The 27,308-nt window shown below is 43.7% G+C and overlaps 1 long non-coding RNA gene across 1 annotated transcript in view; it reads right to left on the reverse strand.

Annotated features, from left to right (window-relative positions):
• Positions 1 to 6,156: 6,156 nt before the first annotated feature.
• LOC137432072 (uncharacterized) overlaps positions 6,157 to 27,308 on the reverse strand; it is a 99,042-nt gene continuing 77,890 nt past the window's right edge. The window contains exons 3-4 of the long non-coding RNA XR_010985396.2: positions 15,993 to 16,085; positions 6,157 to 7,735 (exon numbers count right to left, since the gene is read on the reverse strand). This is a non-coding gene — a long non-coding RNA (uncharacterized LOC137432072). The remainder of the gene's footprint in view (positions 7,736 to 15,992; positions 16,086 to 27,308) is intronic.

Raw genomic sequence — 27,308 nt, forward strand, 5'->3', positions numbered from 1 at the left:
TAAATAGTTATTTCTTTATTATGTGTATTAGTTTAAGGCTGTGTTTCCCATTAGTTGACTCTACATTGCACCAAATTCAAATAAGATAGATCCCCTTTCAATTCCCCATTTGTCCGCAATTGCCAACTGCATTCGCCCTCCATTGAACACGCAGTCAGTTCGGAGAAGAAAGGCGTGTCTCCGCCCTCGTCATCGGAGTGAGCCAGCCCTTGCCGACCAATCAAGCACGAGGGGTTTGGCTTGAGAGGGCGGAGAAAGAACGATCGGGGAGGTTCGCGAAGATTCGAGGGTGTGGCCAATATAACCCGTCACGCGACGCCCCCACCGAGATGATTGAGGGAGAGAGATGCACAAAAAGAGTCCACCGAGAGAAGGGAGAGGTTCATCAAAAGGAGTTTACCGCAGCCTTGAGCAAACAGCAGGTTTGAACAAATCGGAGCTGAAGCAACGGCAGTTTTGACCACAGCAGCTTTGAGCATCGAAAGCGGTTTTTGGCCGCGGCTACAAAGCGACGCTGCCGTGCGAACACGCCTGCGGAGGGGCGGCGGCTGCTCACTCCCGGCCCGACCATTCTCCTGCTCCAACCAAACCTTCCTCTCCTTCCAGCCATTCGTGCCATTCATCCCTGCCTTCACTCCCTGTGTAAGTCTGATTGTCGTCCGTCTTCTGTGTTGTCCTGGGGTATAAGTAAGACTGTTTAGGTAAGTTAATATTGCACTGTGTCTTCTGGTCCTTCCATCCTTCTGTCTTTATTTTCGAATCTTTCCTTCTCCTTGGTTACTTTTGATTGTGTACATAATAGTTAGTAATAAATCATATTTGTTCTTCCTACTTTTGCCTTCTTCTTCTTCACATCCGTTCGTCTTAGAGGTTTCCATCATTGAACACCTGTGGCACGATTTGGCCAACGTTAAGAATCGGGTCAGTTACTTGCTAATGGTTCATGCCGCGGCTGCTAATCCACTCGGCAATTAACATCTTGGCCGCGGTCGCGAACGGGGTTGCTCACCTGCCTCCCTGGAGGGAGCTGCGCAACTTCAGGACTCACGTCGGTCAGTCACACACAAGGGGATTAATCCCCCCTTCTTAAGGGGAAAAAGGCCGACGTAGAGAGCCGTAACAATATACATATATATATATATATATATATATATATATATATATATATGTATGTATGTATGTATATATATATATATATATATATATATATATATATATATATATATATATATATATATATATATATATACATATATTATATATATTGTTGCGGAACCCAACGTCGGCCTCTTTCCCCCCCTTATTGAGGGGGGGGGGGGGGATTAATCCCCTCGTCTATGACTGACCGACGTGGTCCCGGGGGTATGACGCCACGCCCGGTCGGCGCTGGGTAGGGTATTAGGCCCAACCGTCCTATGACCTAAATACCAGCGCCTCTCGGTACGCGAGGAAATACTCCCGCTCACGGCCGCAGCGTAATGGACTGGTTGCGCCGAGCGAAGCGAACTGCGGCGTGAGTCGTTTATCAAAGGGGCTAAACCCGATTCATATTCGTTGGCCGAATCACGCCACGCACACTCAATTTGGAAACCTCTAAAGCGACCGAATGTGAAGAAGAAGACAAGGTAGGAAGAACAGGGATTTATTATTATTTACACACAACTCAAGGAAGAAAAGCAATCAAAGTAATATACAAGGAAATGGAAGAATCAGAAGGACACAGTGCAAATACTAGCTTATTCTATACAGTCTTACTGAACCCAGGACAGAACAAAGACAGACTCACACGGGGGATGATGGCAGGAACGAATGGCAGGAGGTGGATGGCTGGACGGATGAGAAGGTGGGATCCCGGGGCGGGCAGGATGCGGGTCCGGTTCGCGTGTGCTCGAGGCGAGCAGCCGCCGTTAAAGCTCAAAGCTGTGATGGTTCAAGCTGCGATGGTTCGAGCTGCGATGGTTCGAGCTGCGATGGTTCAAGCTCCGGCGGTTCAAGCTGCTGTCTCTGCCACATCCCTCTCCTCTCTCTCCCCCATATACATTTCCCTGGGGTCCTGGGTCGATTCTACCCCCTCTAACTCCCCAACCGGCATCCGATCACCTTGACCATCCATGGCACGATTTTAAATTTAAGATGTTAAAATAAAATTGTGGGCCACTCGTAATTTGAGCGCGCTAAGCGCGCTTCAGGTCTGAATCCCACTCCTGACACCAAATGTTGCGGGTCTCTACGTCGGCCTTCTTCCCCTTAAGAAGGGGGGATTAGTCCCCTTGTTTGTGACTGACCGACGTGAGTCCTGACGCTGCACCGCTCCCTCTGGAGAGGGAGGAGCACAACCCCGTTCGCGACCGCGGACAGCTGTTAATTGCCGAGCGGTTTAGCAACCGCGGCACGAACTATTAACCAGAACTGACCCGATCGTTAACGTCTGGCCAAATCGTGCCACAGGTATTCAATGAGGGAAATCACTAAAGCGAAACGGATGTAAAGGAAAGAAAGGCAAGGTAGGAAGAACAAATAGAATTTATTACTAATATTTACACAAATCAAAGGAATCAAGGAAGAAGGAAGAATAAGAAAATAATTTACAGAAGGAGGAAGAACCAGAAGACACAGTGATGTGTTCTGTGTGTCTTGTCCCTGGGTTAATTAAGTTTGTATAAGCTAGCGTTGCACTGTGTCCCTAATATCTTCTGTATATTATTTTCTTATCTTTCCTTCTTCCTTGGTTACTTTGAGCGAGTAAATAGTAAGAATAAATTTAGTAGTATTTCCAACCTTTTTGTTTTTGTCTTCTTCTTCTTCACATCTGTGTCGCCTTTGTCTTTACCCTATTGACTACCTGTGGCGCGATCCGGCCAACGTTCGGGAATCGGGTTAGTCGGGGTAACTGTTCGGCCGCGGTGCCATCCGCTCGGCAAACACAACATCTTATCCGCGGTCCGTAACAAACAATACTAGCTATTTAAACAGGCTTAACTTATTCCCAGGGACAAGACAGACAGAACGAACTCACTCACACGAATAGGGGTAGATGGATGCCAGGGATCGATGATTGGGAAGGCAGAGAAAGGGCCAGGCAGATGGTACGCATCGAGGTCCGGCTCCCAGCGTGCGCTCCGGTCCACGCTTTTGGGGTCGAGGCGAAAATCCCGGGAAACAGCTCCGCTCCGGGCTGGCAACGAGGAGCCGGCAGCTCCACGTATTCGGCTTCACACCGGCAGCTTGCTTTATTCGTCCTCCGCCTCCTGCATCTCCGAAGTTCTCTTTACACTCCACATAATCTGCCTCTGGCCCAGTGCACCTCCCTCAGAACTCTCTCTCTCGTCTGGCCCCTTACGCATCTCTCCCTCTGTGGGGGCTGATGCAATGGGTTTTATAACCCCGCCCTCTTGAGCCATACCCACTCATCCTTGGTTGGTCGGCAAGGGCTTTCCTGGCTCCACCTTCGGATGACAATGGGCGGGCAACGCCCCTTCTTCGCCGGGCTGACCACGTGCGTAATGGAGTCAAATGTAGTTGGTAATGCGGTTGGCAATGGAGGTTCTGGGGCAATTGAAAGGGGATTCTACCTTATTTCCATTTGATGCAATGCAGTGTCAACTAGTGGGAACAGAGCCTTCAACTACATAGAATAAGGAGATAACTATTTAAGAGGGTACATGATTGGCTACGTGTATGTATATGGAGTAACTAGGAGGACGACCTTTGACCTTTACACACGGAGGGTGATATTTACAACAATTCATTACACTTACAACAATACAAAAAAACACAACAATTCTCAAATCCACAACAATATATATACATACAGTCATGTGAAAAAGTAAGTACACCCCATGTAAAGTTTTGACTTTTTCAACATATTTCAACATACAGCTATTTGATCTTCATTACAACAATATTGATAGATAAAGGTGATATAATATAACAAATATCATAAAACATTTACATTTTGTAGTCCATTGTATCTATCTATAATTCCAGTAATCTCTGTGTGTGTGTTTGTCTGTGTGTATGTCTGTGTGTCTGTGACCGCTGTTTCTCGACAACCACGGGTCCGATATACTTTAACCTTGCCAGGTATATTGCTGGGGACCTGAGGATGTGCCTTTTCAAGGTTTCATATTAATCGGAGAAGTAGTTACCGAGCTATGTCCAAAAAACGATTCAACCAATCAGAGAGCAGCGAGCTATCACGTGTGCCGAACGTGCCGAACAGACTCTGCCTCGGACGGCACATTTGAGAGCGTATTCATTTATTTCACGTTGGCAAACTATGTTGCCGCTATGTTGGCGTTAAACTATGTTTTAAAACTAATTAAAACTAATTTGCGATTCTTTCGCTTTCCTGCGCGTTTGTGCACGCTATGGCGATTTCTTTACCAAACTCCGCAAGCCGTTCGCTTTGGACCAAACCATTTCATGTAAATAGAGGGGGGGGATTGTCACCGTACTCGCAAGCCGTTCGCTTTGGACCAAACCATTTCATGTAAATAGAGGGGGGGGGGGGGATTGTCACCGTACTCGCAAGCCGTTCGCTTTGGACCAAACCATTTCATGTAAATAGAGGGGGGGGATTGTCACCGTACTCGCAAGCCGTTCGCTTTGGCTTTGCGAATGGACCAAACCATTTCATGTAAATAGAGGGGGGGGATATAATTTTACATATATATATATAGTACGGGCATGCCCTAGTAATTTAAATAAACATAAATGCAAATTTCGCATGTGGAAAAAGTATGTACACCCCTACATTTATCACTACTTAAAATACCTAAAATTATAATCAGGTGCACCAGCTCAGGTGCAAATGTTTAGAACATCGTTTGAGAGGATCTTGGAGGAACATGTCTTATTTAAACCTCAGACATTTCGTTTGGTTTGCTCTTTGTTGTTGAAGTGTGCGGCGTCACCATGCCTAGATCAAAAGAGCTCTCTGAGGCCTTCAGAAAGAAGGTTATAGATGCCTACGAGTCTGGGGAGAGATTTAAAAAGATCTCCAAACAATTTGAAATCAATCATTCGACTGTCCAGAACATCATCTACAAGTGGAGAAGATTCCAAACAACTGCCAACTTGTTCAGGCCAGGCCGCCCCAGCAAGTTCAGCCCGAGAGCAGACCGCAAAATGCTGAAAGAAGTCTCTAAGAACCCCAGAATGTCATCACGGGACCTACAGGTAGATCTTGCCACTGTTGATGTCAAAGTGCACGAGTCTACCATTAGAAAGAGGCTGCACAAATTTGATCTACATGGGAGGTGTGCCAGGAGGAAACCTTTGCTGTCCAGAAAGAACATCAGAGCAAGACTAAAGTTTGCCAATGAACACCTAGGCAAAGACCAGCACTTCTGGAACAATGTGCTCTGGACAGATGAGTCAAAGGTAGAGCTATTTGGCCACAGTACCAGAAGACATGTTTGGTGAAAACCAAAGACAGCATTTGACCACAAGAACCTGATACCAACTGTAAAGCATGGTCGTGGAAATAGTATGGTTTGGGGCAGCTTTGCTGCATCAGGGCCTGGGCAGCTCACCATCATAGAATCCACTATGAATTATTAATTGTACCAGAGGGTGCTTGAGGATAATGTGAGGCCATCTGACGGGAAGTTGAAGCTCAACCGAAGGTGGACTTTGCAACATGACAATGACCCTAAACATAACAGGAAATCAACCAAGGAATGGCAAAAAAAAAAAAAAATGGAGGGTTCTGGAATGGCCAAGTCAAAGCCCGGATCTAAATCCCATCGAGATGTTGTGGGGGGATTTGAAACAAGCTGTGCATGCAAGAAACCCCTCAAACATCGCACAGCTGAAATAATTCTGCATGGAGGAGTGGGCAAAAATTCTCCCAGTCGATGTCAGAGACTGGTAGACAGTTATAAGAAACGCCTACTTTAGGTTGTTTCTGCCAAAGGGGGCAATACCACCTATTAGAGCCAAGGGTGTACTTACTTTTTCCACATGCGAAATTTGCATTTGTGTTTTTTTAAATTATACAATGGACTACAAAATGTAAATGTTTCATGATATTTGTTATATTATATCACCTTTATCTATCAATGTTGTTGAAATGAAGATCAAATAGCTGTATGTTGAAATATGTTGAAAAAGTCAAAACTTTACATGGGGTGTACTTACTTTTTCACGTGACTGTATGAGTGTGATTTGAAATGTACATATACTGCATATATTACTTGCTTATGTTTTCAAACTTATCCACATCTTCTCTCAGCAAATACTATAATAATAACATAAGGGATTGCAAGGAGATTGTGAGTGACACCATAAACTTTTAATCTCGGCTCTCGTGTGGCGTCATGTTGAGATAAGGGTAGAAGGTTTCGGGCTGGCTTTTGGCATTACTGGACGTTGATTAGAAGCCACCAGTGGACAATCTATCGAAGCTCCTTCAGCTTGAACAGATTGGTGATGTGATGTGAATTGGAAATTATCTTTCTGATTCTGCACATGATGATATGCAGCGAGGGTGCAGCCACATGCCATTCTGTGCACTCGCAGATATATTTTCACACCAATGGATGTAGAAATTTAGGACTCCATTTATATCTAATTGCCAGAAACATAATGAACCTCTGCCTGTGATTATTGCAAACGATCATGTTTGTACTATAAGCTTTCAAAATTGCACAGGTGTACTAATAAATTGTAGTACATAATCCCACTCGTCATTAGTTACAGTAGTTAGGCTAATGAATTGATGATGCATGTGGTAAGTGGAGTGTGAAAGTGTCAAGACCTTCGTTATTTAAGTCATTTAGCAAAAAGAACCAGGCCAGTGTCTCGGCAAAATTGCTGAAGTTATAAACTTGGAGCTCTATGTTTAATTACTTTAAAGCACAGGCACTGACTAATTAACGTAATCGGGTTGTCGAGGGCTGTCAGAGCTGGATTCGAGCTAAATGATGTACTGACGGATGCAGGTGCTCAGTTGCAGCAGGCGTTGAATGAACATTTAGATTCATGGGAGAGAACACCCCAGAATGGCTTGTCGCCTGCTAAGAAAAGGTAATAAATTGTGCTCCGGGGTATCCTAAGCATGTAATCCTGGCCAGATTGCAGTCTTACACGGCTACTCTCACTTTCTCTGAAGCATTTCCAACTGCATCAACAGAGGATTAAGACACATCGGACTTCACGGACTTTGTGTATAAAAAAAAAACCAATAGCAGGTTACCAGGGTGACAGCGATTGCATAATGCACACATTATCAAAATAGCCATGTAATCTAGAAGTTGTACCTTTTTGTCGACGATTGCTTGTTGAAGGCCAAACTTAATGTAATTAATCCCCAATGGAGATTGTTAACCGTTCAGATATGCTGTGTGTGCAGGGGTCAGATAATGGTTCGATTTTACAAGCTGCTCTTGTTCCATCCCTAGAGCAGGCGTTTTGCCATCACTGGCGGGCATGCGCTGCATCTGCCATCCTCCGTTCCTCTGGTCTCCAGCACAGAGAGGGCATGAGCTCAAGAGACGATTTTGATCCGGACTGTATCATGCTCTAATCTTCCACACACAGTGTTCAGTGTTGCCAGTTTGGCAGTTTTGATCTCTTTAAAATGCACCAACTGTCAAGCGACATCTATGGATTTGCAGTTATCTGTTTCCCTATGTTGACGGCTTGCGATCGTGAACACGCTGCTTGCGTGAGATTCTTGATGTGGTCTTTGAATAAAGCTCGACAGGCTGCAATGCAACTGATTAGCACTCTGCAGGGAGAGAAGAATTAGGAGGTATTTGTTGGAATCCATTCATGCCTTTAAAATTCGCACAATATGACACATAACAGTCTTTCTCTGAATAATCTTGTGCAAGCAGATGATGAATAAAACAATTACAATTAGGCAGTTGGAGTCATTGTCATGTTGCAGTTGCTGAAATTGTTGCCTTAATGAAACAGATACAAGGTTCTACATGATATAGACCTCTTTTAAGTTGTAAATTTGATATGTTGTCATCGGGCACAGATCCAATAAATTAAGTGTAGGTGCTAGGAAAAAAAAATCAGGGAGTGTGTGGAGGTGAAGGGGATCAATGGTGGGTAATTGGAGGACTATGTTAATTCTGATACTTAACCCTTTGAGTACGGATGATGTCCAGTGCCGCAACCCACGAAAAAGTTTTGTGTACGGATGACGTTACTACACGTCATCGACTATATCTATAAATAGATCGTCAGTACATGGTTGCATTCCCGTACCAAAATGCCTAATTAATCCTGTACCAGGGGTATTTTTATCAAAAAAAAATCCCGTACTCAAAGGGTTAAACATTCTTTTCCAAAATATTGCACCCAGATCTCATGCAACATTTATCTATATTAACAGCATACACTTCTGCATCGCTATGAAGACAGTAAAGACCAATGTCATATTAAAGTAACAGTTTGGCCCAGAGTAGAGCATAATAAATGTTTAAAAACATATACAGTACTCGTTAATACATTGAGGAAGCTGACAAACTCAAGTGAACAAAGTTCAAATTTCAGTTACCAAGACTTCAGTTTAAATACGCTTTTAACATCTATGGCTAATGTAACTAATTTACCATTTTCTGTGTTTGGGAAAGTTTTCGAAATGACTGAATGTGTCAAACTCATTGGGAATCACATTGATATTACAGCAAAGAAAGACAAGGTATGGAATCTTTAAATGCATTTAAAAAAAACAGTCAATAAAATAGGGAAAATAAAAACAGGAAAGTCTTTCAATCTCACCCTCTCTATTAGGGGGTGTGTTTTCACCCATGTTTGTTTGTCTGTCTGTGAGCAGGATGGGTCAAAACATTGTGGCCAAATTCAGACAAAACTTTGTGGACAGGTTGGGTGTGTGACAAGGATGAAGATGACTTTGGTGAAGATCTGGAGACTATCATTTTGAGAGTGATGCTTCACAATTGAGAGATAGGGCCAAAAATGATATACAAGATCCGACAATAAAGTTCCAGGACTGATGTTTTTTCTCAACAGATGGTAGCACTGGTTTGGATTTCATAATTGGATGTGCATCATAATCTTCATGTCAGTATTGTGTTAGCCGTTGTATTGATCAGTTGTCTTTTGTAGCCATACTGGAGTTTTGTTAAAATTATAAGTGTTGCAATCATGTTCTGAAGATGAACAATAAATTTATGGAACAGAGAATCATCATCAAGTTTTTGGTAAAATGAAACAAAAGTGGCATTGACATTTTCGACAAGTTGAAGCTGGTGTATGGGAAAGACGCAATGTCAAGATCAAGATCATGTGCATTTGGGTGGACCAAGAGGTTTGTAGGATGAATGGACATGAACGATGATGCACGGTAGGGGCGCACATCAATTGCCAATACGGACGAAAATGTCGAAAGGGAAAGCATGACATTGGCAAGCATGTAAAGACTCCCAGGTAGATTACTTTGAAGGCAAACACGAAACATAATTGTTACATTTACAATAAATATTTATATTGCTTTAATCCTGGAACTTTATTGTTTGACTTCATATAACACAATATTTCAAAAGGTTGTGGATGAGTTATGATAAAACTTGGTGGATGAGTTGGGTAGGTGACAAGAACAAGCCAATTAGACTTTGGTTAAAGTTCGGATGCAGATTTGGCCCATCAGTGAGAAAAGAAACATAAACCGTTCAGCCTGGTGGAGGTTTGGATTCTACTGAGTGCTGTTCTAATCTCTTCTTTCTCTCTGAGATATTGTAACAAGTTAATGGTGTTATTGTTTTCTTGTTTACCCTTGGAATTTTACCGGTCATTGGTGTTGATTCGTTTTTATTTTAGTCTTTAAAGCTCAATGGTATAAAACCAGATCCGGAAGGGAGGAGTGTCTGAAAAGCATGACACGGGATAGGAATGGTGAGGCCTGCTCTGATTATTGCTTGCACGGAAGGGTGTGGCTTTTTCTTACAATACACCCTGATTGATTGATATTACATAACTGACAAAGAGAAAAAACACTTTCTTGAGATGACAATCTATGAAAAATTGGAATAGTTTTATCAGGCAAGGGCAGTGTGGGAGGTCCACATTGAGATTCTACTGTGATGACTACATGAGTCATTATACTGTGAGGGTAACTAGATTACCAACGGAAACAAAATAGGGTTATTTTGCTATCAGTTATCGCAGGTGAAATATGTAAAGTGATACGATCGCTGATGTCACCTTCCGAGCCTGGAAAGGTAACTTAAAAGGAGATTGTGACGAGGGTGAAGGAACATATTATCCGAAGCCACATAAAACCTTAGCACGGTTTCGGCTGAGGGGGTCTGTCCAGCAGCTTTGACAGGCGATAAGTACATACCTCACTCAACTTTGAGAAATGAGTGAGCATTGTAAGTGTTGAGCCCTGTCGGAGGACATTATTTGGGACCAGTTCACATTTGGGGTGAGGGATGAGACCCTGCAGAATAAATTGATGGAGTCTGATCTGTGGTTGGAGCAGGATAAAGAGACTTGGCTCACAAGGTGGCAAGAGGTGGGGTAGCTGTGATTTGTGAGGTGTTGAGCAGAGGGGAGTTGAATCAGTTGCCAGATGCATGGCTCAACAAGCTGTCCTGGGGAAGGTGAGTGGAATGATGTGATTTGGCCCGGACAAGAACGTGGGTTGCTTAAGGTGTGGAAGCAAATATGCTCCAGAAATTTGCTAATTTCAGAATGAGAAGCATCTCCGATATGATAAAGTGGGACACATTGCAATGATGCTGTAAAACAACACCAGCTGTCATACAGGTTCGAAAGCCAAAGCAGTATCAGCACTCAGAGGTGAAGAACTTTTGGAAGAGGTCGAAGTAACCAATCATCAGAGGTCTTTGGGGGAATCAGCAAGGTGGGGTACAATGTTATCTAACATACACCGGTTGCTGGCGCCTATGTCTGTGCAGGCAAATTGGAGGCGTGGACGTTCCTAGGCCGACCTTGCTGGCATGTCATTGATTAGTTAATAGGTTACAGGTGAGCAAGTCCTTGTAGATTGTCCACTTGATGTTGAGGTGGTGTTCCAGGAACATGAAAAGATTTTGAGATTAGTCGTAACCAAAACGGGTGCCAACCTGATTTACAGAAAGTGGCTGGAGAAGCTGGGTGTTGAATTGGTCAGAAATCAAGCAGTTGCATTATGATGTGGGCTAAGAGCCCGGCCTTGTGGAAAGCCTGATAATGGAATAAAATGATTTGTTTAGTATAATACTGGACTAGGTCAGGTAAAGGGAATGAACACAAAGCTGTATATCAGAGGAGGGCACCCTAAGTTCCTCGAGGCTAGACCTATGCCTTTTGCATTGAAAGCCAAGCTGGAGGAAGAATTGGACTGTTTAGATTCAGAGAAAATAATTGAGAAAACAACATTTTCAGAATGGGCATGTACTGTCGTCCCAGTTTTGAAAGCCGATGGCTCGCTTTGCATAAGTGGAGATTAAATGTCAATGTCCATTTGGATAGTAGTCATGGATTAGTACTAAATTCCCTATGGTTGAATACCCATTGGCTGTGATGAGTGGTGGCCAGACATGGCCTAAGTTGTACCTAATGGCTGCATATCGACAACTGGAGATATAGGAGGGATCTAAGGACTATACTGCCAGCAATATCTATCAGGGTTTGTATCATTACAACTGTATGCCATATGGTAAATCATCAGCTCCAGGGATTTTCCAGAAATTAATTAACGGAAGGCATGTTACGATCGATCCATTTTTCATCATTTTGTTGGGAAGGAACCAGGGATACCAATTGGTTCACGAAGGTGAAGTGTTTCATCGTCTGCAGCAGGTGGGCATTAGACTGACCTGTCTACGCTGTCACTGACGACTCGACAATAAGCAATGAAACCAGTCCGGTGGCTGAGGAGGTGTGTAGCATTGTGATTCTCATGTATGTATTACTTATGAATGGTTTGTAGCTGTAAAGGATCTCAGGTAGAGTTGGAAACAGCAAAGGGCTTACCTAGTGTAGCTTTTCATGGTTGCTTTATGCAGCTTTCGTCAGCTTGAAGAGCATGAGAGAAGACGATTTATTTATAAATCCTAGCCAGCTGGGGTAATTGATTTTATTTGAGAGATGATTTGTTATTCCCTCCATTTAGGGGCGAGAGAAGTGATTGGGTCTTGTTTTCATTTTTATGTTGACTACATTGCACATGGTTCATGCATGGGAGCCTCAGTTGAGAGTGGATCTGTCTATGCTGTCACTGATGAGTGATGACTCACCAATAAGTGATGAAACTGGTCGGGCGGCTAAGGTGGTTCGTAGCATTGGGATTCTCATGTATGTACTACTTGTGAATGTTTTGCAACTGTAGAGGAACTCAGGTAGCGTTTGAAACTGCAAAGGATTTTTGAGTTTTTTTCATAATTGTGCAGCTTTATTCGACTAGAAGAGCACAGTATGAGTCTATATATATATGTATGTGTATATATATATATATATATATATATATATATATATATATATATATATATAAATATATATATATATATATATATATATATATATATATATATATATATATATATATATATATATATATATATATACACACTGTAGATACAGGGTGAGTCAAAAGTAGCACCCGATTTCTGTTTATATATATATATATATATATATTTCTGTCAGTTGATTGTTTGTTTGCCATTTGTATTACAGTGTACAAGAAGGTAGAAATAAATGAATGACATGTTTATCTAACCATTTATTCGGGGGGAAATTATTACGGAAGGGTACCAAGCTGTTTTACTTGCAATTTTCAAAGTGCCCTCCCTCGTGATCGATGCACAATTGCAGCCGAGCAGGCACAGAGTGGCACACACGCTTGCAGAGTTCGATATCAATTTCCTCAAACTTTGCAGTGATTTGAGCCTTAAATTCCTGAATGGTACGAGGCTTTTCACGATAAACAAGATCTTTCATGAGCCCCCAAAGAAATAAATCTGGAGGTGCAAGGTCTGGGGAGCGTGCCGGCCACTTGATCGGACCGCGGCGGCCGATCCACTTTCCGGCAAAGTTTTCATCAAGCCGAAAGCTGATAAACTTTTGAAAGCTGATAAAGATAAACATGTCATTCATTTATTTCTACCTTCTTGTACACTGTAATACAAATGTCAAACAAACAATCACCTGACAGAAATATATATATCTATATATATATAAACAGAAATCGGGCGCTACTTTTGACTCACCTGTACATACAGTCACGTGAAAAAGTAAGTACACCCCATGTAAAGTTTTGACTTTTTCAACATATTTCAACATACAGCTATTTGATCTTCATTTCAACAATATTGATAGATAAAGTTGATATAATATAACAAATATCATGAAACATTTACATTTTGTAGTCCATTGTATAATTTAAATAAACATAAATGCAAATTTCGCATGTGGAAAAAGTAAGTTCACCCCGACATTTACCACTACTTCAAATACCTAAAATTAGAATCAGGTGCACCAGCTCAGGTGAAAATGATTAGAACATCGTTAGGGAGGATCTTGGAGGAACCTGTATTATTTAAACCTCAGACATTTAGTTTGGTTTGCTCTTTGTTGTTGAGGTGTGCGGCGTCACCATGCCGAGATCCAAAGAGCTCTCTGAGGCCTTCAGAAAGAAGGTTATAGATGCCTACGAGTCTGGGAAGGGATTTAAAAAGATCTCCAAACAATTTGAAATCAATCATTCGACTGGCCGGAAGATCATCTACAAGTGGAGAAGACTCCAAACAACTGCCAACTTGTTCAGGCCAGGCCGCCCCAGCAAGTTCAGCCCGAGAGCAAACCGCAAGATGCAGAAAGAAGTCTCGAAGAACCCCAGAATGTCATCACAGGACCTACAGGTAGCTCTTGCCACTGTTGATGTCAAAGTGCATGAGTCTACCATTAGAAAGAGGCTGCACAAATTTGATCTACATGGGAGGTGTGACAGGAGGAAACCTTTGCTGTCCAGAAAGAACATCAGGGCAAGACTAAAGTTTGCCAATGAACACCGAGGCAAAGACCAGCACTTCTGGAACAATGTGCTCTGGACAGATGAGTCAAAAGTAGAGCTATTTGACCACAGTACCAGAAGACATGTTTGAAAAAAACCAAAGACAGCATTTGACCACAAGAACCTAATCCCAACTGTAAAGCATGGTGGTGGAAATATTATGGTTTGGGGCAGTTTTGCTGCATCAGGGCCTGGACAGCTCACCATCATAGAATCCACTCTGAATTCTTCATTGTACCAGAGGGTGCTTGAGGATAATGTGAGACCATCTGTCAAAAAGTTGAAGCTCAACCGAAGATGGACCTTGCAACATGACAATGACCCGAAACATGCCAGTAAATCCACCAAGGAATGGCTGAAAAGAAAGAAATGGAGGGTTCTGGAATGGCCAAGTCAAAGCCCGGATCGAAATCCCATCGATATGTTGTGGGGGGATTTGAAACGAGCTGTGCATGCAAGAAACCCCTCAAACATCGCACAGCTGAAATAATTCGGCATGGAGGAGTGGGCAAAAATTTCTTCCAGTCGATGTCAGAGACTGGTAGACAGTTATAAGAAACGCCTACTTGAGGTTGTTTCTGCCAAAGGGGGCAATACCACCTTTTCGAGCCAAGGGTGTACTTACTTTTTCCACATGCGAAATTTGCATTTATGTTTATTTAAATTATACAATGGACTACAAAATGTAAATGAATGAATGATATTTGTTGTATTATATCACCTTTATCTATCAATATTGTTGAAATGAAAATCAAATAGCTGTATGTTGAAATATGTTGAAAAAGTCAAAACTTTACATGGGGTGTACTTACTTTTTGACGTGACTGTATTAGAGGTCTAGCATCTCAGGGTTTATGGGGTCTAAAGGCTGTAAAAGTCTCAAGAGTCCTCAGGATCCAAGAGGTCTAACGGGGTCGGTGGTGTCTAAATGTTTGAAACTTATGTTCCAATAGTAAGTAACAGATTTAATAGACGTAATCACAGTCCAAGTCACATTCAAACAGTATATAATTAATAGAGATACGCACACGGGTGTATTGAGGCTTTGTCTCCACCCTCCTCCCTCTTCCAATTCCGAAGGAGTCTAAATTGTCTAAAGGGATCTTAATGGGTCTAATAGTCTATGGGGTCTAAAGGTCCCAATAGTAGTTTGGATCAAAAGGTCTGGAGGGTCGATTGGGTCTTACGGAATCGAAAGGGGTCTAAAATGTTGAAAGGGTCTTAAAAGGACTCAAAATTTAAAATGACTAAACTAAAAAAAGGACTGAAACAGACTAAAAAAAAAAGTACTGAAATGACTCTCCCCTCTCTGCCAGCCCCCGCCCCCCCCCCCTCCAACTCCTCCCCATACTCTTTACCTCACGTTCTTTAAAGCAAAATGGCATTAATGATATTAAAAGGTTAAAATTTAATTAGGACGTGAAATTAAATTATGATTAAGATTACAATAAATTAAGAGGTTAAAACTAAATAACGACGAAACATCGTTTATTTATTCAATTCACAAATCTCGTTAGATTACGGAATCTCACGATATGTGATGAACTTACAAAGATAGATTACATTTTACAAATTCACAAATACAGATTACAAAGATAGATTACCTACATAGATGGCAAGTGACCCGCATTTCACAGGTTTGACCCATTTTGTTTCTGAAAACCCAGAGACCTGTTTAACTATGGTCAAAACCCATATTGGATGGAAAGTACGATCAATTTTAAAAACGCAATGTTTCGCTTCTTCGAATGTTTTTGAAGTACTCGCAAGCGTTGGCACACAGACTGATATACCTGTAGTGACCTGCAGCCAAAAATGCAAGGTATCACTCTAGTCAATTTGCTGTGTGACATCATGAGCTATCTCTCACCGATGGCCAGGATTCTGCACAGTATCACTTCACTTCCGAACACATCTAATAAATAAATTTAAAAAATAAAAACCCATTTTACGCCACCTCCAACTTGACACGTATGATGATCTCACCACGTACATGGAGAATTTTAAAAAGATCTCCATTCGTTTTTGTGCATTGGCATCCTGAATCATCATGCTGAGTTTCAAATTGATCCGTTGAGCTGTGGAGCTGGGGGGGGGGGGGGGTAAATTAAAAAAAAATGTTATTTGGACCTATTGAAGGAAGGAAGGAAGGACTGACTGATTCACTGAAGGCTTTAACAGCTAATCTTTACTCCGTCATAGACAAGCTGAATATACAAAACGAAAATTAGCAGATCAAAGAGAACGATCAGCGGTGAAAAAAAAAAATGCTGGTTTGTGACCAGATTCTGTTTCTGAAGTTGTTTCAAGACAATAAAACTGTTAAAAATCAAGAATTTCTCCAGAAAAAAGGGCGTAAAAGCAAACTTATGAAGACGACCGAGATAAAAGTCAGAAAGGGCAACATTAATTCCCAAGGTGGTTGCATCGGAGCACTGTCGGTTTCTGCGCTTACTCCAACTTAGTGATTAGATAATGTTCGCTGACACTCGTGACGGTAAACAGATTTTCACCGCATCAACGAAATTACTTTTCGCCACCGGGTGCCCCAGAATAAGATTTGAAAATGCTTGTTTATCTCCGCGTGGTGGTGACCAGTTTGCTCAATTGCATAGAGTGTGGTGCTAATCATCAGTGTGCACATCACCGTTTGACTCTGAACATACACTCAACTTCCGATGAAATTGAATTCTAAATCATAAAATATTCCAAGTGCATGAGTGGTTATAGGATTCAGTATTTTGCAAGTGCAGCATAACACAATCAATGGCACTTCCATCGGCATTGTTGATGAGTATTTGTTCTGGGATCATACCAATTTGCACAGGGAATGCTGATTGGATTGCACAAGTAAAATGAGAGATAGGAATTTTCCCAGGATTGTTGCAGAACTGCTGCAGCACAAAACAATCGTGACCCTTGACAACAACATCAGCTCTTGCACTTGTCCTGAAGAAATTCAAATATTTTAAGTCAGACTTATTCAAGATCAAATGAACACATCACTGGTATCTATCTGTCAAATAATAAATCAATTTCGCGACTTACCCCCATTGCTTGTAGATGGAGAAATCAACTTTGAATTGTCTCTTCTGGGTTTGGTTCTACACAGAAAGGCAAATGGCTACCCTCGTCCGGCATAAGCGGAAAGTAACATCAGGACGATGCAGTCCTGTAGAAACAGGTGTTTAATAAGCTGACTGTTAGCACTGCCTTGCAGACGTAAAATATTCCATTGTGCATCTCAAAAGGGTCGGTTGTTGTGTGCAGGTGCCACAGCCAAAATCAATTGTTCACGTTGTCATTATAGTTTCTTTGTTCCATCAAACTGTGGCAAGTAATGCTGAGAGTGAATTATTATGTGTCTCGCAACTGCAAGGAAACCAAAATCATTTTGTGCTCAGGTCACACCAAGCTTTTCTCTCCTCCCTCTTGAGATGTGTTCACTGAATAAAAATGGGCTTTGTAAGAAAAAGAAAATGATACATTGGACAGATGATGATGATTTTACAGTAAAATGATTTCGCTGATTCTCATTAGACTTGGGATGATATAAAAAGTCTTGGAATGGGACATAATAGTTTAAAAAAGGCAAATTTTTTGATATTGTTTTTAAATTTTATGTCCATGCCAGATGTACTCGATTCTGCGAGCCAAGTGCATCTTGTTGTGTTTGGGGCAAAGGCAGATGATGCTATCAACCTGGTCCCATCAGACGCAGACGTACGAGCAGAGCAGCATCAGCTATTTGCATGTCTGCCATTGTGTTGCGCAATTTTCCCAGCAATTTCTTTCTATTTCGCATTCCTGGATTTATAGTTCAACTCAGTAGCATAACTCTTGTCCAACAAGTTGGTAAACAGGTCGTATTCCCAACCCGACTATAATCTGTCATATTGGTGCTTTGCAGACAGGGTGTTCCACCACAAAGTGGGCCATCCATCGGATGGACGATAAACTGGGTATCCCGATCTGCTGGCATTACTTGGTGGACGTTAAATATCCCATGGGGTTTTTGAAGTAGAATGTGCGAATTATCGCCAGCACCCTGACCGAATTCCAAATTATTGTCCAAATCAGCTCCAGTCGAATGTCACGCCTGGCCAGCCGGTTCATTACAGGGTTATGCTAAACTTGCCTCTCGGCCGACCACACAAAAAGTTGGAATAATTGGAGTAGAAAATAGTAGAAGTAGAAGCTGTTGTTGTCTTCTTGTTAATAGTCTGCACATTCTAGCTTTTGCTTCATAATTAAACTCGAATATAAGGCTAGAATATAAGAATAAACGAAATAGAGAATAAACTAAAATAAAATAAAGAAGAAAGTAGAATATGAAAAACAACAACAAACGAGATGGTATTCGTAGAATGCTTACCCTGCGCAGTCGACTTGGTGCGAGTGAACTCTTGTTTTTGAAGGTTTTTAAAACTTTGATCCAACATGGCTGCCAGACCACGTGATCGATGACATCATAAATTTATATTCCCTCATATAATTGTTGCGTAGATCACGTTCAATAAATTTCAAACTCATCAGACTAAGCAATGTCCTTGTCTAATTATGACGTCATAATTAAAGCACCAATGACGTCATCATTAGCAACACTTATTCCCCAAATGGATTTCTTTACAATGAGCCATGTTTCAATTTTTTTTGCCATGGAGCGGTTTTGGAGTAATGGAGGTGCAAGATTTTTCGGTTTTTCCAAGATGGTGCCTGTAGGCCTACGACATGACCTATGATGTCGTAATTATCATTAAAATATTCTACAGGAGGAGGCGCTATTAAAATATTCTATATATATAGTGAATATTTAGTGTCCATCAGACCAACAGTTGCAGAGAAAAAAATAATTCGTACTGATCAGATGAAGCGTTATACTAGTCCAATTATGACATCATAATTAAGGTACCGATGGCATCATCATGAACATATGTTATTCCCCATGGGGAGTACTTCACAATGAGCCTTGTTTCATTTTTTTCCATTGAGCCATTTCGGTGATATAGAGGCGTAACCTTTTTCTAAGATGGCGCACGTACCACGTGACATATGACGTCATATTTATGAAAAAAATCTACACTTGGAGGAGCTCCTATGGTAAAAGTTTGTGTCAATCGGAACAACGGTTACCGAGAAAGTTAATTTTAAAAATGCAAACACAAACGTACACAACACATACACACGCCCACACCCGAATGCCTAACCCTGCTTTTCGCTTCGCGACCACAGGTTAAAACGCATTCCTTTCACGCCATGAGGCATATACGGCTGCTGAGGAGGTTTCATTGGCTAAGGAGAACAATCTTGAATGGGTCGCCATTCCAACACAGGATACTCGAATGCCTTATTACCCAAGTAAGCTGGTACTCATTCTGTCGACCTCGGAAGGATGACAGGCTGAGTCAACCCACCTAATGTTATTTCAACAGAGCGACAGGGGCTTGAACTCAAGACCCTATTAACTTAAGCTACCGACCATAACCGTTATAAGAATGACCAATGTTGACATGTTATCTATCAGTTTGGTTGGTGAATTGTTTAAAACTAACGATACATACTCTCAGGGTTTGACATTAATTTTCAAAATTGGTTGTCCCTTGAGTAATTGAAGAATAAATTACACTTGTCCAAATCACAATATGACTTGTCTGAAAGTTTAACTACTCTCCAGCACTACTCTTTGTTAATTTTTGGTATTCACAAGACAATGTAGTGGGTCTGAGGTCGAAAGGATCTTTAAAGGCTTGAAGGTGTCGAAAAGGCCTAAGGGGCCCTTTAGACTAGATGTTTTTTTTTCTCTTTGCATTCTGCACTTTAACCATTTCTGACACGCCACATACGGACTGGCCACAAGAGCCCCAGGTGCAAGTTTGGGCACATGCTGCAGAAAGCGATAAACAATCTTGAAGTAACAGGCAAATAGGACCTCCCCATTCCAGAATGTTACGTTGGTCAGCCAATGACGAGCTGTTGCCAGGCAGAGCAGCAGGTGGGGAGGGGGAAGAAAAAGGGCTATTAATATCAGACAACACAGAAGTGTGAGTGTGCGTGTGTGTAAAATCCATATATACATATATATACATATATACGGACTTGGCATTTAATATGGAATTTTTTTTCTTCTTGACTTGGGTTTACTTTGTTAACTCAGTATATCAATCTGGTGAGTTTCTTTTACACTTTGGTGATTTATTTGTTAAAAGAACCATGTCACTGATTGTCTGTCGCAGCAAGAAGTCAACAACAGGATTATATCACAGGTGGCGTGGCAAAATGTACGGACAGGTGCATTTGATGATTGGCTCACAGTCGGGTATACAAGGGTTGTTGCGTTCTGTATTAGTGGAAAACAACTGCTGCACGTCTCCAAAAGTTATTGCCGCTTCCTCTGGAGATGGTCCGTCAACTCGACAATGCTGTTTTTCATGGAGTGGTGGCTTACAAAATTACGGCATGAAACAGCGTGCTATTGCTCGGCAGTATGGCATCACTCAAGGTCAGGTGTCAAAGATCCTGAAACGAAATGCTCAGAGGGGTGTCCCTACTCCAATACCGAGGCCAGGATGTCCCCGCAGAACCACAAGGAGGGATGATCGCCAGCTGCACCGGTTAGTCTGCAATGGCCGTACCAAGTCAGCTAATCGGCTTAGGGCTGAGTGGCAGCAACTGACAAATGTGCCTGTATCCAGAAGGCTAGTCAACCAACGACTGGTTCAAGCAGGCTATCGTGCCAGGCGTCCCCTGAGAAAGCCACGCCTGACCAGACAACACCGCCAGCACCGATTGCAGTGGGCCAGAGAGCACCGTCAATGGCAGCCAGGACACTGGAATCACGTGATCTTCAGTGACGAGTCTAGATTTCTGGTCTATCGTCAAGATGGCCGCATCCGAGTGCGCAGACAAGTGCATGAAGCCTACAACAAAGATTGTATAGTGCCAAGAGTCCAAGCTGGAGGTGGTGGGGTGACCGTTTGGGCTGCTTTTCATGCAGGGGGCAAAACTGACCTGGTTGTTCTGAATGGAAACCTGAACCAGTTCAAGTACAAGGCCATTCTGGAAGAAACATTGCTTCCATTTGCTCGTGCAGCCTTTCGAGGAAACTTTGTCTTCCAAGATGACAATGCACGGCCTCATCGTGCTCGCATGATCCAACACTTTCTTGCTGACCGTGGTGTCGAGCATATGGAGTGGCCTGCCATGTCCCCGGATATGAATCCGATAGAGAACTTGTGGGCAGAATTAACTCGTCAAATCGACCACTTGGACCAGCAGCCGACCTCTGTGCATGAATTGCAGCAGGCTATTGTCACTGCATGGCAAGCGATTCCTGTCCAAACCTTGGCAAATCTCGTGAACAGCATGCCTCAACGTGTACGTGCTTTCCTGAATGCTCGTGGGGGTTACACAAAGTACTGAACTGTAATTTTACTGTCCGTAATCCCAGTCGTAATTTAACTTTTGTTTTTGTTAAAAAAAAAAATTTGGCTAATGTGCAAAATAAAGAGATACTTCTGGAAAACGTACAGAAGTTTAACACAGTACTGTCCATGAATGAGTTCGATATCAGTTTACATCACTTTCAAGGATCAATTTATTTGTTTCGAAATGTCAAATGTGGTTTTTGTTTCTTTTAAAGGTCACATTAACAAAATCTAGAATAATTTGAACATAATTCTAATGAACATTTGGTTCTAAGACATCTTGAAAAGTAAGTTCACCCCCACAAAAAAATAATCCATATTAAATGCCAAGTCTGTATATTTTAATGTATATATATATATATATATATATATATATATATATATATATATATATATATATATATACATATATTGTTGCGGATCTGTCGCCGGCCTTCTCCCCTTATCAAGGGGGGATTAATCCCCTTGTCTTTCCTAGCCTGGCGCGACCCGAGACCTATTACATCCCTTCCGGACAGCGCCAAATAGGGTTTCGGGACCAAATTTGCTCGTCCCTAAGTACTCGCGCTGCCCTGGAAGCGAGGACATAAGCCTCGCACGAACCACGTGTGATGGTGATACGCCGAGCGGTTTGCTTACACTGTGATCCGTGCCGTTATAATTAATGCAACCCGATTCAAGCGGTTTTATTCGTGCCACGCTTAGTCAATGGACAAATCACAAAGGCGATCGAATAAGAAGAAAAGGAAGAACACAGGTTTAATTATTATGCACGTATTTACAGCTCAGGACGAAGAGACACAGGGAAATCCTAAGACAGTCTTATTCTTAATACCCCAGGACAAACGGGCCCGTCTCACTCACACTCACACGGGGATTGCTGATGGGCAGGATGATGTTCTCCAGCGCCGCGGTGGTCGTCCAGGATCGGCTCCGTCTCACTCTCCACGGTCCCCGGCACGTCCCGCGAAGATGGAGGTAGGCAAAAGCAGGAACTCGTATCGTGTCACTCGAACAAAGCGGGTAATAATCTTGGGGCGAACGGTAGAGGGCGGACTTAGCGCAGCTGGCGGTTATTCAGCCGCGTTCACTCACTTTGGCCGAACCGCGTAAGTTATCAACGCCCCGGCTGCGCCCACGTATTCCTCATAACCAAGTTCATACAGCGCGGTTGATTCTCTTCAAGCGCGTCTCCCTTCTTAGAACTCAGAAGTCACTCCAGCACACCTCTCCAATAACTCTGGGGGCTCCCGACTGAACTCACGCGCAACTCTACTCAACTCACGAGCGCCTCTCCCATAACTGGACTGCGCCTCTCCCTTCTCATAACTGGACTCGTGCCTCTCCCTTCTCATAACTCTCTCATAACTCAAGAGCGCCTCTCCCTCCTCATAACTGAGGTGGGGGCTTTGCGCGATCGGTTTTATTGCCACGCACTTAGCCCGATCGAATGTCCCAAACCATGCCCTGTGACGCTGTGCTGCAGCCACACGCTGTGAGCCCTGATTGGTGACTCATGCTTACCGTCCCCACTGCTGCCGCGCCGAGCTCAACCGTCCTCCACCTGCAGAGGCCTACCTCGTGTTAACTCGACTCGTGAGCAACCAATGCCTAACAAACTGGATCGAGCCTGTAGAGGTGGAATGGTTGGTAGAAGTAGGGCCTATCCTCCTGTCTTTACAACAACGCAGGATTAACATTGGAAGGGGCCTACTCTAACATATACTAAGACATAACTATACTACAAATGAGGCTACATGTTGCACGTGTGACTAACTATGGGGGGCAAACCTTTAACCTTTATTGAGTTTACTGTACAAATCAAAAAAAACCGCAGCAATATATATATATATTGTTACGGACCGCGGATAAGATGTTGGTTTTGCCGAGCGGAGGCCCCGCGGCCCTAACAGTTACCCCGACTAACCCGATTCCCGAACGTTGGCCGGATCGTGCCACAGATATTCAATATGGAAAAGACAAAAGCGACACGGATGTGAAGAAGAAGAAGAAGACAAAAAAAAGTTGGCAATACTACTAAATTTATTCCTATTATTTACATGCTCAAAGTAACCAAGGAAGAAGGAAAGATAAGAAAATAATTTACAGAAGATATTAGACAGTGCAATTATTACCTTATACAAGCTTAATTAAATACCCATGGACAAGACACACAGAACAAACTCACGTACACAAAAGGATGGAAAGGCAGGAGGTGGATGGCTGGAGGGAGAGGAAGGTCCAATGGTACTGCAGCATGATCGGCGCGTTTGACCGCCGCCGTTCCTTCACGGCCCTGCTCCGGAACTGCTGTCAAGGCCCCACGCTGCTGTCGTTGCTGCTGTGACTGCAGCTGCTCTGGGGACGTCGCGTGCTTTGCCAGGACTCGTCTGGTCCAACCACACAACTGAACAACGTGCTTGCTTCTTGCCCAACTCTCTTGCTTGGTCCAACTTTGGCGAGCAAGGCGACGAATAGCAGGCTTTGTGCTTCCCTGGACGATCTCTTCTGGATGATCTCACTCAGTACCTTGCGCGCGCGCTTTTATAGCGCCTCCGGCGATCAAGCCGCCGGCCTTTAGGACACGCCCCTCGGTGTGCTCACCTCGGCCCTGGTTGGTCGCGCGACCCTCTGGCTCCGCCCTTGATGACAACGGGCGGGCACGCCCGTCTTCCCCGACCCGAGCACATGTTCAATGGTGGTTTTGGAGGGGATGTAATTGGCAATCGAGGCTTGGCAATGATGAAAGGGGAAAGTGAAAGGAATCTACTCTATTTCACTTGGTGCAATGGAGTGTCATCTTAATGGGAGACAAGGCCTTACCCTAATACACATAATAAAGATATAACTATCAACCAGGAGGAAATCTATGATTGGCTGACGTGTATGCTTTATGGACTAATTATGGGACGCCCTTTGACCTTTACACAACACTGGAGGCAGGAGGGTCCAGAATCAAGCAATATTAATAAAACACACAATAAAAAAAATACAATCCTCATATCCACAACACTGCACCCTCCTCCTCTTAGGCACGTCCCGGGCCTATAACTTTAACTTAGTGTGACACGTAGGTGTAGTTCCCTCTACTTTTAACCTGACCCTGAGTGCGACAGTTTTAAAACATAAAAAAATATGTCCCGCTGCTCCATTGCACCCTACCTAACAGACTCACGCCCACAGCTAACCGAATTGCGGAATGGTCTTCAAACTATACACTGACGGTGGGGAGCATTATTTACAATGGCTCTGCTTTTATTTACAAAACTAACCCAGGACCTGTGATTCTTCTTTTGGGGGGGGCGGAGAGACAGTCTGCTCTGCATCAATGCACCATGAAAGCACCCAACAACGCACCAACACACCCTCAAGCACCAATCGGTGCACAGTCATCATTGTTCATGAATAAAATAAATCGACAACCCCTAACCCTGCAGGTGGTCTCTTGCTCTTCGACTCCCTCTGCTGGCTATTACTCTCTTCCTGATGTTGTCTTTCTTTCATTTTCTTACTGGCGGCCTATTGGTGGAAATAAAATGAAATGCACCCAACGTGTCCATTTTTATTTATTTATGGCCCACAGGGGCCAACTAGTGTGGTTCACCTGTGGGGCATCGGTGCCCTGTGGCCAAGATCCGCCAGCAAGATTTCGGGCCTTCATGGCCGGTTCCAGCAGAGGGGCCATGCCCCAACCCATGGGGTCCATAAGTGGTGCTCGGCCACAGACATGTGGTCCATAATGTGGTGCATCGATGCAGACAGCTGGTTCTGGGAGTTCCGGGCACACAATGGCGGGCTCACGCACGCTCCCCTCGGCACCCAGTGGCGCACAGGTCCTCATGTGGGAGACAAAGGGGGGGAGAGACAGATGAGCGAGGGGTAAGGTCACAAGGGTACACATCAATAAGGCAATGCAAGGTGAAGTGCGTACGGAGAGCGAAGTGAGAAAGCTCGTCCCTACCGTACGTCACCCCCCCTGTCACCTACACTACCCTTGCCCTTAGCCCATATGTACAAAAATCTACACCTTTACAAATTCGTCACTACTGTCACGTCTTCCCCATATTTCTTCTATTCCAAATTCGTCTCCACAATCCCTCTAACCAAAATTTGCCATCATGAATCCTCATAAGGAGGGAGAGATGGAACAACAAAGCACAATGTCACACCCACGTCATGATGCGTCTCACAATCCAAAACATTTGCATCAAAATAATAAAAACATGGCATGGTGTGGAGTTACGTCACCTCAGGTGAGTGGATGCAGATGGTGCGAGGAGATCTTCATCCTAACTACTTTCTAAATGACTTTAATACACTTTACACTACCCGGGGTCTTTCCCTGCCAATCCATTGGCCATCTTACACTATGGGTTCTAAAAACCAATTCCCATTGACCAAACTGTGGTGCTTCTCAATTTGGGGTCTCACTCCCCCGATTCATCTCCCTGTGCCCTTGCACAATTTCTGGGCTGGGTCATGCAGCTCTCCCAGCAGGTCTACCCACCTAGACACCTCCACCACTGTAGTTGCCACCTGAGCTTACCTGCTCCTTACCTAACCTATCTAACTGGGGAAGGCCCCTCCTGGCTCTGTCACCCCTCGGTGCCCTCTGGCACTGGGCTACCCGGGTCCGTCCTCCGGATCCTCGGGCCCCATCCACAACAACTCTACCGGCTCCCAGAGCCCACCTGCGGCCTCACCTGGCCGACATCCTCACAGTGGTGGAGTGCCCAAACCAACTACACACACTAACAGGCTACACGCCCAGCCATTTCCACAACACTAATGCACCCATCCAAATACCATTCTTTCACCCGCACCACAGATGCCAATATCCAACCACAATTTACCTGTACCCTCTACCTAACACTTACACTACCCGCCCCGGTTATTCGTGATGGGGGTCCATCCTTCCCCCATTCACACCTTCGCACCATCCACTCCACTCCATAGTTTCCACCATACTCACTCCACGACCATCCATTCCAATACTCCATATACTCCAGACCATTTATTCCATACACCTGTTCTCCATACACCTGTCGTTGCACACCTGTGCAATCACACCTGGTGCCACCTGCACCCTCCTTCCTTCCTGGACCATTTGGTCAGCACCATACTCATCACCATCACTCACTCAAACACTGCTCCATACACCTGTTCAGTTGCACACCTGTGCGATCACACCTGTTCCTTACACACTTTTCACAATACACTTCTGAATACACTTCCAACACTCACACGGCATCATCTGAACTACCTGTTGCCCTGCTAACTTAGTGCTCCCCGTCTTCCCTTTAAACTAAGCACATACCACGTCATTATCATCCACTCTAATCTACCTGCGTCCCCACTACAGGTATCATTGTCACTACCTAACCTTAACGTTACCTAATGTCAATCTCTAGGTCCCTACACATTATCCAAACCCTCCCGGGCTAGTTTTCACTGCCATAAACTCCATGTCTTGTGCTCCTTTGCCCCCGCTGTGAGGGATGACAGAGTTGCCATCCCACCACATCGGGCATCTTCCACTATCAATTTTGCTCACCAAATTCCAGCCAATCTAAAATTTGCCAATCACTACCAATCCTCTGCCAATCCTTTGCCAATCCTCAAATTTTGTTTTTTTCTAATTTCGGGTCCAAAACACTATCCTCATCATCACAGTCTACTCACTAGTGCCTCTCGGTGCGCCAATTCACTTCTAAAGCTCGGCTTCGTACAGCCGAGCAATGAATGCGGGTTCTTTGGTGCCGGCGGCTGGATGCGTCCGGCATTCGGTGCAGGGACGGACGCTTACCCGGGCCGAGATCCCACGCACCATCTCGGCACAGAGCCGTCCAATGGCCCGATCTCGACCTGCCGGAGCGCCTTAACAA

Source organism: Myxine glutinosa, chromosome 8 (genome assembly GCF_964187855.1).
Source record: "Myxine glutinosa chromosome 8, kmMyxGlut1.1, whole genome shotgun sequence".
Taxonomy (NCBI): domain Eukaryota; kingdom Metazoa; phylum Chordata; class Myxini; order Myxiniformes; family Myxinidae; genus Myxine; species Myxine glutinosa.